The sequence below is a fragment of the Uranotaenia lowii genome, chromosome 3, assembly GCF_029784155.1.
Source record: "Uranotaenia lowii strain MFRU-FL chromosome 3, ASM2978415v1, whole genome shotgun sequence".
Taxonomy (NCBI): Eukaryota; Metazoa; Arthropoda; class Insecta; order Diptera; family Culicidae; genus Uranotaenia; species Uranotaenia lowii.
The window spans coordinates 230,857,844-230,869,158 of record NC_073693.1 but is presented as its reverse complement, the minus strand read 5'-3'; the positions used below and the strand labels follow the sequence as shown (position 1 = coordinate 230,869,158).

General features: G+C 36.9%; 1 protein-coding gene across 1 annotated transcript in view; it reads left to right on the top strand.

Moving 5' to 3' along the window:
- LOC129755598 (uncharacterized) overlaps nt 1-11,315 on the top strand; it is a 379,672-nt gene that overhangs the window by 359,466 nt on the left and 8,891 nt on the right. The window lies entirely within an intron of this gene.

Below are 11,315 nucleotides of genomic sequence, written 5' to 3'. Positions count from 1 at the left end.
ATGCATCTGGGGATAATCTGAAGAGACTATTGCAAGCCGAGTGGATTGCCAACCATTGTACTGCCGTTCTAAGCAAGAATGTCCCATAAAATAAAACTAGAGATGTACCGAATATTCGGTCGGCCGAATATTCGGCGCCGAATACCGCCGAAAAACCGTTAAGCCGAATATTCGGCTCACCGAATAGTTGAGCTAAGTATTCGGCCGAATAGGCCGAATAGGCCGAATATTTACTACAGACTTGTAAATTTTTCAAATTTTTTTTGGATAATTTATAAAATATCCAAAAGTTATGTTGTAAAAGCCACACAATCATTGAAAATCTATGGTTTCAGCTGTTATTTACGAAAAAGAATGACCTTAATGGGTTTCCTATAAATAAAATTAAAATGGTTTCAGTGAAACGTCTAAGGTGTATCCGCGTATCTTTCACTGAAGATCGTGCAGGAGAACGCTGAACGGTATCGTTTTATACTTTGATTATAGTTTATTCCAGATTTTCTGGATATATTTCGGCTTGTTAAAAAATCCAGTAAAGAATCCAGATAAATCAAATCTGGCCGGGATGTCCAGATATTGTTTAAAACTTCCCGAGTTTTGCTTGAGTTTATTCAGATCTTGCTAAATCTAACAAAAACTCAAATTCCTCTTTAATTTTTTTAAAATTTTGTGTTCAATAACGATTTTTCAAAATTTCAAAATATACATAAATTTTGCCCTTTTTAATTTTTTTTTTCAAAAATCTTCCTGAATACCTGACCGTGTGGATACGTGTGGTTGAAAGTATGGTATGCTTAAAGTTAAAGATCATCTATTTTTCAACAAATATTTTGAAGATATCTTGCTCAAATTCGACCTTCATTAAATTCAATATCAGAGAAGCAATTTCAAAAAGCTTGGCATCTGTTTCACCCACTTTCATCCCAGATTTCACAGGAACGAAATCTCTTTGGTGATAAACGCCCTAGAAGCGACGACTCATCTGATGTCTTTTCAGTTATTGGTGACATTTTAAAAATCTGAAAGACCCCTTCTTAAAAAAATATCTTGTAATTTATCATCCAATAATATCATCTTGTTGAAATTAATCGACTAAAAACATGAGGGGCATTAATACTGAAGAAATAGAAAGCATTGAAATAATCGCTTTAGTTTTTTTCTTGAAAAACTCAATTGAATATTCGACCGAATATTCGGTCGAATATTCGGCCGAATATTCGTTTGGCCGAATAGTTGAAAAGGTCAATATTCGGTATTCGGCCGTTCGCCGAATACCACTATTCGGTACATCTCTAAATAAAACCGAATAAAAACACAAACAAGTATACTTTGTTCTGAACTTATACGAAATTTTCATCAAGGTGGTTGTCTCTATGTTGATAGTTCTACGCAAGAATGTCACACTAAAGAAAATTCTATGAAAAATGCAAATTTTATCAAAAAATTTTCTTAAGATGAGTTCGAACTGTCGAATTTAATGTTATTCACTGGGAAGAACACTAAAATAGAGGGCAGAGGAGGAGCGAGAAGCCTTGAGTGTTTTATTCAGAGAAATTTTCACTTAACACTTTTCGGTAGGCACTACTTACAAGATTCATACTCAACTATACATTTTATAAACAAAGAGGAACGTATTTCTCAAATTACGGTTTAGCATGAGTTTTTGGGAAAAAAACTAAGCAAGCTTATAAAATGATAGAAAATTGTAGCCGTGTGATAGTTTTTCGTAGAATCGGCATGCGTTCTGATTCTACGCAAAAGTGTCACACGGAGCATTTTTGGCTCTAATTTGCTGTTTTTTTGTAGGAAATGTAATTTTTTTTGGCAGAAAACATTTTAAAATGATTAACTTGAACTGTTCACTACGAAAAAACTGTCGGTGAATTTTTAGTTTGAGAGAAAAATTGGAAATATAGCTGATATTTCAATCGCGTTTTTCTCGTTTGCACGTTTTTCCACATGGGACAATCTTGCTTAGAACGGCAGTGTAGGTCTCTGAAGGTTGGATGCCTTCCCTCGACGAACCATGGAAGGAATTCGAAGGCCAAGCCACACAGACATAGGCTGGACCTTGCTACCGATGGGGGAACCATACATACATACATACTATCTAAGTATATCACATCGGACATAATGTTCCGAAAATCACTCAAGAAAATCCATTATGAATCGTTTCAAGCTAGAAAATTTCTACTTCAAGTGATGTTATACGCACGTGGTTAAAGTTAAATATCGAGTGCTGTGTAGCATATTTACGCTCTGCACTTCACCGGCTGAACGGGGGACATTCCACTTGACTCCAGATCCCTGCAGCGTTACACGATTTGTCTATGTATCGTGTGACCAACATCTATTGAATAAGTCTTGGTGAATCTCGTTTTTAAGCTTTTTTTCCTCAGATTTAAGCTTTTTTTTCCTTGAGAGCATAGGAGATGAAAGCTCAAATCTGAAGAAAAAAGCTTAAATCTGTCAAAAAAGGGGAAATCTGAGGGGAAATCTGAGAGATGTGCTCCATACGGTTTGTATAACATTGCCGGGAAGTGCTTGACTCGCAAGCGATACTTCGTTGGCTAGCGCATATCCCGCCTGTGGGTGTTTGTGTGACTATATGGTATGTACATGGTGAGGGAGAGAGATGAGATCAACACAGGCTTCGAGAGTCGAAAGAATGATGATGTATATTCAAAGGAAGAGCGCTCCATCAATTATCGGCTACACATCTCCTCCTTACACAAAACTTAAAAACAGAAACAAAAAGATTTGGTTCTAATACAAGAAAAAACTGATAAAATCCTATGAGCGTGCTAGTTTGGTAGTGTCTACTGCGGCCTATTTGCAGGCTCGAACGCCAAACATTGCACTCTACTCAAATATCATTAGAATTGAAGATTGTTTACTAACTGAGGGCACATAATACCAGTTGTGGTGTGACGATAAGGTAGTAGGTGGGAGGAAGATCATACCAACATGTAAAGGTTCGCTGGAGTACTACTACAGTGGAGTAGTGACTGTCAATTCTGTGAGAATGACTCTAGCAATCAACCGACATTACGCCTTCCCCTTACACAAAGAAAAACGCAAATAAACAGAAGCATATCTGTAAGTGATTTTAGTTGCCTTGTGGAATTAGGCAAATTGAATACACAAAATCGATAAGCTTCAATCCATAATCTCCTTTTCCTACGCTGACTGAACATCATTCCTCGGCACACCAACCTTCCGCTTTCGAAAGACCATTCAGATGGTGTATCGCACCACGGAGCTGATCTTCGTCATCATAATACGGCATGAAGCTGAGACTGCGACGACTTTCGGTCCGTCGCACTCATTCGACTATTCCTCTGATGAGTTTTCTTCGTGTTAAGGTCAAATTTTTCCACCCATTTATTCTAGAAATCAAACTCGATTCACGCAACAACTAAGTTTAAATTTCAGATTTTTTTAATAGGTAGTTTCCTCAATCTCCCGGTTGAGTTCCTTTTGAGTTTTTTTGTATGATGCTCCTATTCCGGCGTACTCTTTTAAACGTGGAGAAAGAATTAAAACTTCAATTGAATTGCTATAGCATTTAGTTAAGAATTCAATCCGGATTTTCAATTAACATTCAAATACTTATTTGATTGGATGCTTTTTAAATCTCTTTTCTTTTACTAATTTTTATAACTTTTCTGCGAATTATCGCGATGCTATGTTACATTCTGATGAACCGTGTCATTTTAAAATTACACCCTCCGCCAAACAACAACGGTCTTCTCTTCACAACTCGAATTCGACAAGTATCACAATCCGTTGAAACTTTAGTCGTAAGTATTTTTCAAATGGACCTCTCGACACAACGGAGTGTTGAATCTCTCTGCCAAAGCAGTTCAGATGGATCTCCCGTCGGTGCCAAATGATCCTTTCGTCCAAGCGCATACTAAGTCAATGACTTTTCCTCTAAGTTTTTTTTCTGTTGGACCTCTCTATGCAACGATAAGTTAAAGACCTTCCTCTCAACTTTTTCTGTTGGACCTCCCGTTCCAACGATAAGTTAAAGACCTTCCGTCTCAACTTTTATCTGTTGGACCCCCATTCCAACGTCTGTTTCAACTTTTTCTGTTCGACCTCCCGTTCCAACGATAAGCGTAAGACCTTCCGTCTCAACTTTTTTTCTCTGTTTATCCAGGTTTTCAAATTTCTCATCCGGTTGAACCTTCATATACCTTCAAAAGACCTTGGCAATACCAATTGCCGTCGAAAAGCACTCACCATTCCAAACATTCCATAAAAACTGTAAAAACTGGATCCCCGGTGAAAACAGCGCCTTTTAAAAACGAAATTACGAAAATCAAACTGTTTCGCTTCTGGACTCGGACCAGTTGGTTCCATTTTGGTTTAAAAACGTTCTTTAATACTTTTACAGCAATTTTTCCTTAAAAATGTACCTTTTATACGCAATGTCCAGTTTACCCGACCATTTTTGAAAAGTGTAATTTACAAGCATGTTTAGAACCAGTCTTTATGGAGGAAATTTACTAATTCGAATGGTTAATGCGATAGCAAACAACCTGAACTGTCCATCTCCACGAAAACTGCGATGAGATAAGCAATAGGGGAAAAGTTCATATAACGCCCCATGTGGCTAATACGCGCCACTCTTGTTTTGAAGAATCTAAAACATTTTAAGCCTGCAAAATATTACCAATTTGTTTTAAATGCTGAGATTCGTCATGGGATGTATGAATTTTTCCTTAAAATGCCCCTATGTCGTGATAATTTCACAATTTAGGTTTTTCTTCATTCCGATCTAAATTTTAAAACACTTTCAATAAGGTGTCACCAAGCAGAGAAAAACGAATAAGGCAATATTTTCTGACACATCGATAGAGCAAAATCTAAACTTTGATTTTATGCTAAAAAATTATACTGAATTTGCTAAGGTATGCTTTTTATGAGTATGTTCTATCACATCCCATGCGCTTGTTATAACGCGCCAATCGTAGTAGGCTGAAAATAGCATTAATTTTTCAAAAAGGCCAATTTTCATTAAAAATGAACAAAAAGTCTAAAACCATATTATGAGCGTTGATTCAGCCCAAAAAATCTACTTTTCTTTTTTTTTTAATTTTGATTAGTCCATTTTGATTTATTTTTCGGTCAAAGTGTCTGTAACAAGGCCGTGCGAACGGGGGGGGGGGGGGGGTTTTAGGGGTTTAACCCCCCCCCCATGGAGATTTTTTCAATTCAAATTTACAGCATAAAAAATGAATTTACCGGGGGGAAGTCACTTGATCCCAAAAGGTGTTTAAAAATAAGTGTTAACAAACATGTCAGAAAATTGGCTTGCCTCCGGCGGAATTTAGTCTTAAATTACTCTCTAGGCATAAGACATTCAATTTTTTGACTCTATATGACGTTCACTAATCTAATCAATTGTAGATTTCGATTTACAGTTCAGTTATCCTTTAGTATTGAAACTCAAATCTTGACACACAAAAAAACTTAACTCGTGTTTGGAACGGATTTTTACTAAGAAGTGTAACTAAAATAAAAAACCAATTATTTGAATTTCAAAATTTATTAAAATAATACAAATTCTAAGTATTATAAGTTGGCAACCATGTGACAGGTGTTGACCACTCACGATAGTCAACAGATTTAGTAAAATAAAAACCACAACCTAGTATCGATGATTTTATAACACATCACTTTGATTCTAAAAAAGGGTTAAAGTCATCTCAAATGTTATGCTGGTATGAAATAATTCTCCAGAAAATAATTTTAGCATCAATTGTATTTCGTATTTCTCATTCTTCTGAATCCTTAACTACATATAAAAATCGTTTTAGTAAATTACTCAAGACCTCAAATTTCACATTTTTCCTAAGTGCAAAGAATTTAAATGCTTGTTTTGATTAGTTTGGGTGCCTTGAATACAAATATGCAATTAGATTTTTGTCTAACGCTTTGGTTTTTTAAATCACTTTTGAAAATAATTAAAAATCATTTTAGAAATTTCTTTTTTGACAAAACTTTAAAACATAAAAAAAAGAAAGGCTTCAAATCAATTATCCAATTTCCCCAAGATCGCAAGTAATTTTCGTTTCAGCGGCAAAAGTTTTAGCAGTTTTAGCAGCTTCTACTTGTTCACTTTATTCCATTTATACTATTTATCTCATACTACTTTTATCTTAAAACCTGGCAAAATCAGGGCATTTCGTTTTAAAATTGTCGTCCAAAATCCGGGCAATATCCGAGCAAATTCGGTCAAAACCTACTAATAAAAAAAAAACTTTTTAATTTTTTTTATCCAAATTAATCAGCAGATTTTGATTCGTATTTTAGGTTTTTAAAAACCCTTCATGAGTATGTTTATGTAACTAGCTCAATTTTTTTTCACAATTTTCACATAAATTTAATTAATTTGTAGTCAAACTTTTTCCATTTTTAATAATAGTTTTAGTAAGTTTCTCAATTTTTTCAATTATATTTTTGTGTGGATTCCATTTAAATCTGGGTGATTTTTTTAATGTATTTCTATGATTCTTATGTCCGAAGCATTAAATTCTGGTTTTAAATCAAAACTTAAAATCGCATTCGTTTTCTGTGTTTTCGGAAAAATTTAAGTTAAATTTGTTAACTTAAATGAATAAAAAATAAATACATTATTGATGACTTGCCTGAAAGAGGAATTGTTCAAAACCCTAAAAATCTGGATTTTGAATTTTGTATTTTGAAACCCCCCCCCCCCCCCCCATGAGCGGGTCCTTCGCACGGGCCTGGTCTGTAAGTATTGGTGTGTTTTCGGTCTTCGGCTGCTTTCGGGTGCGCTCGGCTGCTAGGCGCGTATTGAATACACAGCGGCGCGTATTTGCAACACAGTTTTGTTCTGTGGCTTTTAATATGCTTTTTAAAAATCAAGTTTTTGAAGCAACTATAGAAATTTGAGTAATAAAAAATCATAGGCATTTGTAGAATACACTTTTCTTCAACGATTACACCCATTTTTTACCACAATTTGTACGTGGAATACATAGGAAATCAGCGATTCGCTTAGGTGGCGCATAATAGGGCATGTTCCCCTATCTGATTTTCTATTGTGATTCTTGAAGGTGTACTTCCTACTCGACTTTCCCATTCTGAACGCCACTCACTAACTGATTCACAAACATTTATCCCCGTATCATTGTGTATCATGTTTGTTATTGATAGATGATCATGTCCCCTCCCCCTCTCCCTCCTCCATTTTTCCATTTTCGCGAAAATAAATGAACTGCAAAACGTAATATGCAAAAAAAGCTCCAACACATCCACCTAACCAACAATCAAGCACCACACAGCAAGAGCTACTCTCTTAATCTTCCCAAAAATAACAATCGTAACGCTAAGTGTAGGAACCCAAATTCACTCTTAAAATACACATGATTTTTCACTTAAAAACAAGGATCCAGTGATTTTCTTCCATTCAAGTGCGACAAATACATTTCACTTGGCAGTCACTTAAATTTCAAGTGAATTCATCCACATTCACTTCAGTCGTCACTTGAATTTTAAGTGAGGAAAAATATTCACTTCCCCATCACTTGAATTTCAAGTGAATGTCAGGTTGTAATTGTGTTTATTTTCAGAGTTCAAAATGGCAAATTCTAAAGAGCAGCGTTTAAAGCTTATGCTGGATTTGGATTTTCCCAATTCTTTAATAGGCGATTTTGGCGGTAGTTTGTGTTAAACGTGATGTAAGAAAAAGTTATTTAAAGGTGTTATCATGTTTCAGCTTGTGGGTTGAACGGGACAGATTTTTTGGTTTGCAGCAGGGAAGATTTAGAATTCGCACTATCCGCAGTAACCGATCTGTCTTGGGATTACAATGGAATTTTCCAATCAATAAATTTATGGCGAAAGCGTAATGTAAGTATTTGAAATCGAAGTGCTGTTCTATAAATGTTCTTTTATTTAAAAACTCGAGAGATAATTAACTAGAAACTTACTTAGAAATTCAGTTAAATTTCACTCGAACGTCATAGTGTAATTCACTTGACCGGTCACTTAAGTGAATTCACTTGACCCATCACTTAAAATTCAAATGAAATTACGTATGGCGAGAATTTACTACAGATGTCACTTATTTTTTAAGTGAAAATTATTTTGGGTGTATGATTACCAAAAAATCACATGTTGTATATATCCCGATCTTTTCTAAGTCAGGATCTGTACGTTAAGAGATTCCAGTGTTCGGCATCGCTAACTGAAAAATTAGCGCCGCTAATTAAATCGCTAACTAATACAAAGTTAGCGATCGCTAATTAAATACGCTAAATGTGCGAAAAAAGCTATCGCTTTAAGCTTAAAGCGCTAATCGCTAACTGTTTATTTACCAACATTAAGGCCGGAACAAATATCATTTTTTTTTTAGTTACGCACTTCCATTTCCGATTGTTACAACTCCCCAAGGGGGAATTAATGAAGTTTCAAGTATTTAATTTAAAATTAGATAAATTGATCGTATTTCCATAAAATTATATGAGCAAACCCAAAACTGTCAAAAATAGGAGTTTAAGCGAGTCTTTGTGTTCTATAAATTAAAACAAACGATTTTCGAACAATTAAAGAAAGAACAGAATGTGAAAAATGAGAGCTATATCTCTCTTTTTTTTATTTAAATTTTGGTTAAAATTCACTCGATTTATCGGTTTTGTGCAAAGTAGATAGTATGCAATTTTGTTACAAATAATCTTTTGAATTGCACTGCAATTTTTCAATATTTTTGTTTTGGAATTATTTTACATAATCCTCATTAAAAATCTTTAGCCTGTTTTCCCCTTTTTCAAATTTGCAGGAGCATTGTCAAACGTGAACATTTATACAATTCCTATTTGAACTTAAAAGGAAGGCTACAATAGTGATTTTATCTTATTTTTATATGAACTGATCTGTAAAATCTCTAAAAACTGTATTGTCAAAAATAAATAGCTCAACCACTTGAAAACAAATGCTGATGAAGAGATGTTGAAAATAGTTTTATATTGTTTAACACCTTTTATTTGTAAAAATACAAAACGAGTTTGGCTCCTTAAAGCCTAAAGGTATGAGCCGTTTCAAATAAAGAAATTATAAAAAAAACACCTTTTATTGTTATCTCCTTCTGTGAAAGTTGCTCAAAAAAGTGCTTAAAGAGATAAAAATGACACTTAATACATCTTTTCTCTAACTCTAGTACGCATTCCTCCAATGAATCCAATTAAGCAATCAGAATGATGCACAATGTCACTTTGACTTGATTAATAAAAAAAAGTTTATTCTATCACTAAGAATTCGAGAGATTGATACAAATATATGGAAGTTAGCGATCTTCAATTAGCGGAACCAAAAAATAGCGGAACTTTTCAATTCGCTAAATCAATCCAAACTTAGCGGCAAAATCAAACCGCTAACAAAAAGTTAGCGGACTAACTAGCGAATAGCGGATTAGCGCTTTTGTGCCGGACACTGGGAGATTCGCATTTTTTTTTGCAACCACTCACAACAATCCGTATGTACGATATTGGAAGGCATAGGGTTCTAGGGTTGGTCGCTCGCTGCTCAAAAGTCGCTAGAAGAGATTTTCTTCCATCCCTAATCATGAATGTATCAGAAGGTAAATCTGTATAAATACCAGGACCACATGTTCAAAAAATCCGTAGCATTGGCTGAACAGTTCATTGGCGTTACTGGGTAATGATTTGATGATTCTACGCAAAGCGATAAATAAACAATCATTTATTTTGATATTATTCCGTAGCTTGACGAACATCATTCCTAAAATTCACTCGGTCCATGGCAACCTTTCTCCAATTTCTTGGACATCCAACGATTCAATTGGTCTAACTGGTCTAACCACCTCGCTCATTGTGCCCCTTCTCGTCTCGTTCTTACCGGATTCGTAGCGAACACCTGTTTTGCAGGACAGTCGTCCGGCATTCTCGCAACATGTCCTGCCCAGAGTATCCGGCCAGCCTTCACCACCTTCTGGATACTGGATTCGCCGTAGAGTCACGCGAGCTCGTGGTTCATCCTTTGCCTTTACTCTCCGTTTTCCTGCATGCCGCCAAACATGGTTCTAATAACTCGTCGCTCGAATACTCCGAGTGTACCCAGGTCCTCCTTTAGCAATATTCATGTCTCATACCCGTAGAGAACAGTCGGTCTAATGAGCGTCATATACAGGTTACACTTTTGCGAGGGCTAAGTCTTCTCGACCGCAGTTTCTTGTGAAGTGCATAGTAGGCACGACTTCCGCTGATAATTCGCCTCCGGATCTCACGGCTGGTGTCATTGTCTGCGGTCACCAGTGAGCCGAGATAGACAAAGTCTTCGACTATCTCCAGCTCGTCGCCGTCGATCGTGACCTTGTTATTACTGGACAAGCGGGTTCGGTCGGTCTCGGATCCGCAGGCCAGCATGTACTTCGTCTTGGACGTATTAATCATCAACCCAATCCTTCCTGCTTCGCGTTTCAGTTTGCAGTAGATCTCTTCCACCGCCGCAGATGATCTGCCGACTAGATCAATGTCATCGGCACAGCAGATAAGTTGACTGGATCTGTTGAAAATCGTTCCCCGCATTTCGCCCACGGTTCGTCGAATAAAAACTTCTAACGCCCCGTTGAACATCATGCAGGATAGACCATCACCTTGTCGAAGCCCCCTGTGCGATTCGAATGAACTCGACAACTCACCCGCAATCCACACACAGCACTGCGTTCCATCCATCTTCGCCTTGATCAGTCTGGTCAACTTCCTAGAAAAGCCATTCTCGTCCATGATTTTTCATAGCTCATCATGGTCGATTTTGTAGAATGCGGCTTTGAAGTCGATGAATAGATGGTGCGTAAGGCATTTTTAGAAGGTTTGCCTTTATGTGCAGGCAGATCTGGTCCGTCGTAAATCATCGCTCCATGAAGCCGGCCTGCTAAGTCGACTTGTTGCTATTCAGCTGGCGAATGGCTTCCTTAACTTCATTCATCGTTGGGAGTTGCTCCTCTACGTCGTTGTGCCTTACTCCACCGTCTTGATCTCCTGCATGTGCGCCGTTCAGGTGCTCATCGAAGTGCTGCTTCCACAATTTGATCAGCTCACGATTTTTCGTCATTATCCAGGCACATTTCGGCTTGCGGCACGAAGCCTTTGCGGGATGCGTTGAGTTTCTGATAGAACTTTCGTGTTTCTTGGGAACAATGCAGCTGCTCCAGCTCCTCGAGCTCCTCGTCCTCCAGCCGGCGCTTTTTCTCCTGGAAAATTCGGACTCGCTGCCTCTTCCGCTGTCGGTGATTTTCCACATTTCGACGAGTGCCTTTTTGC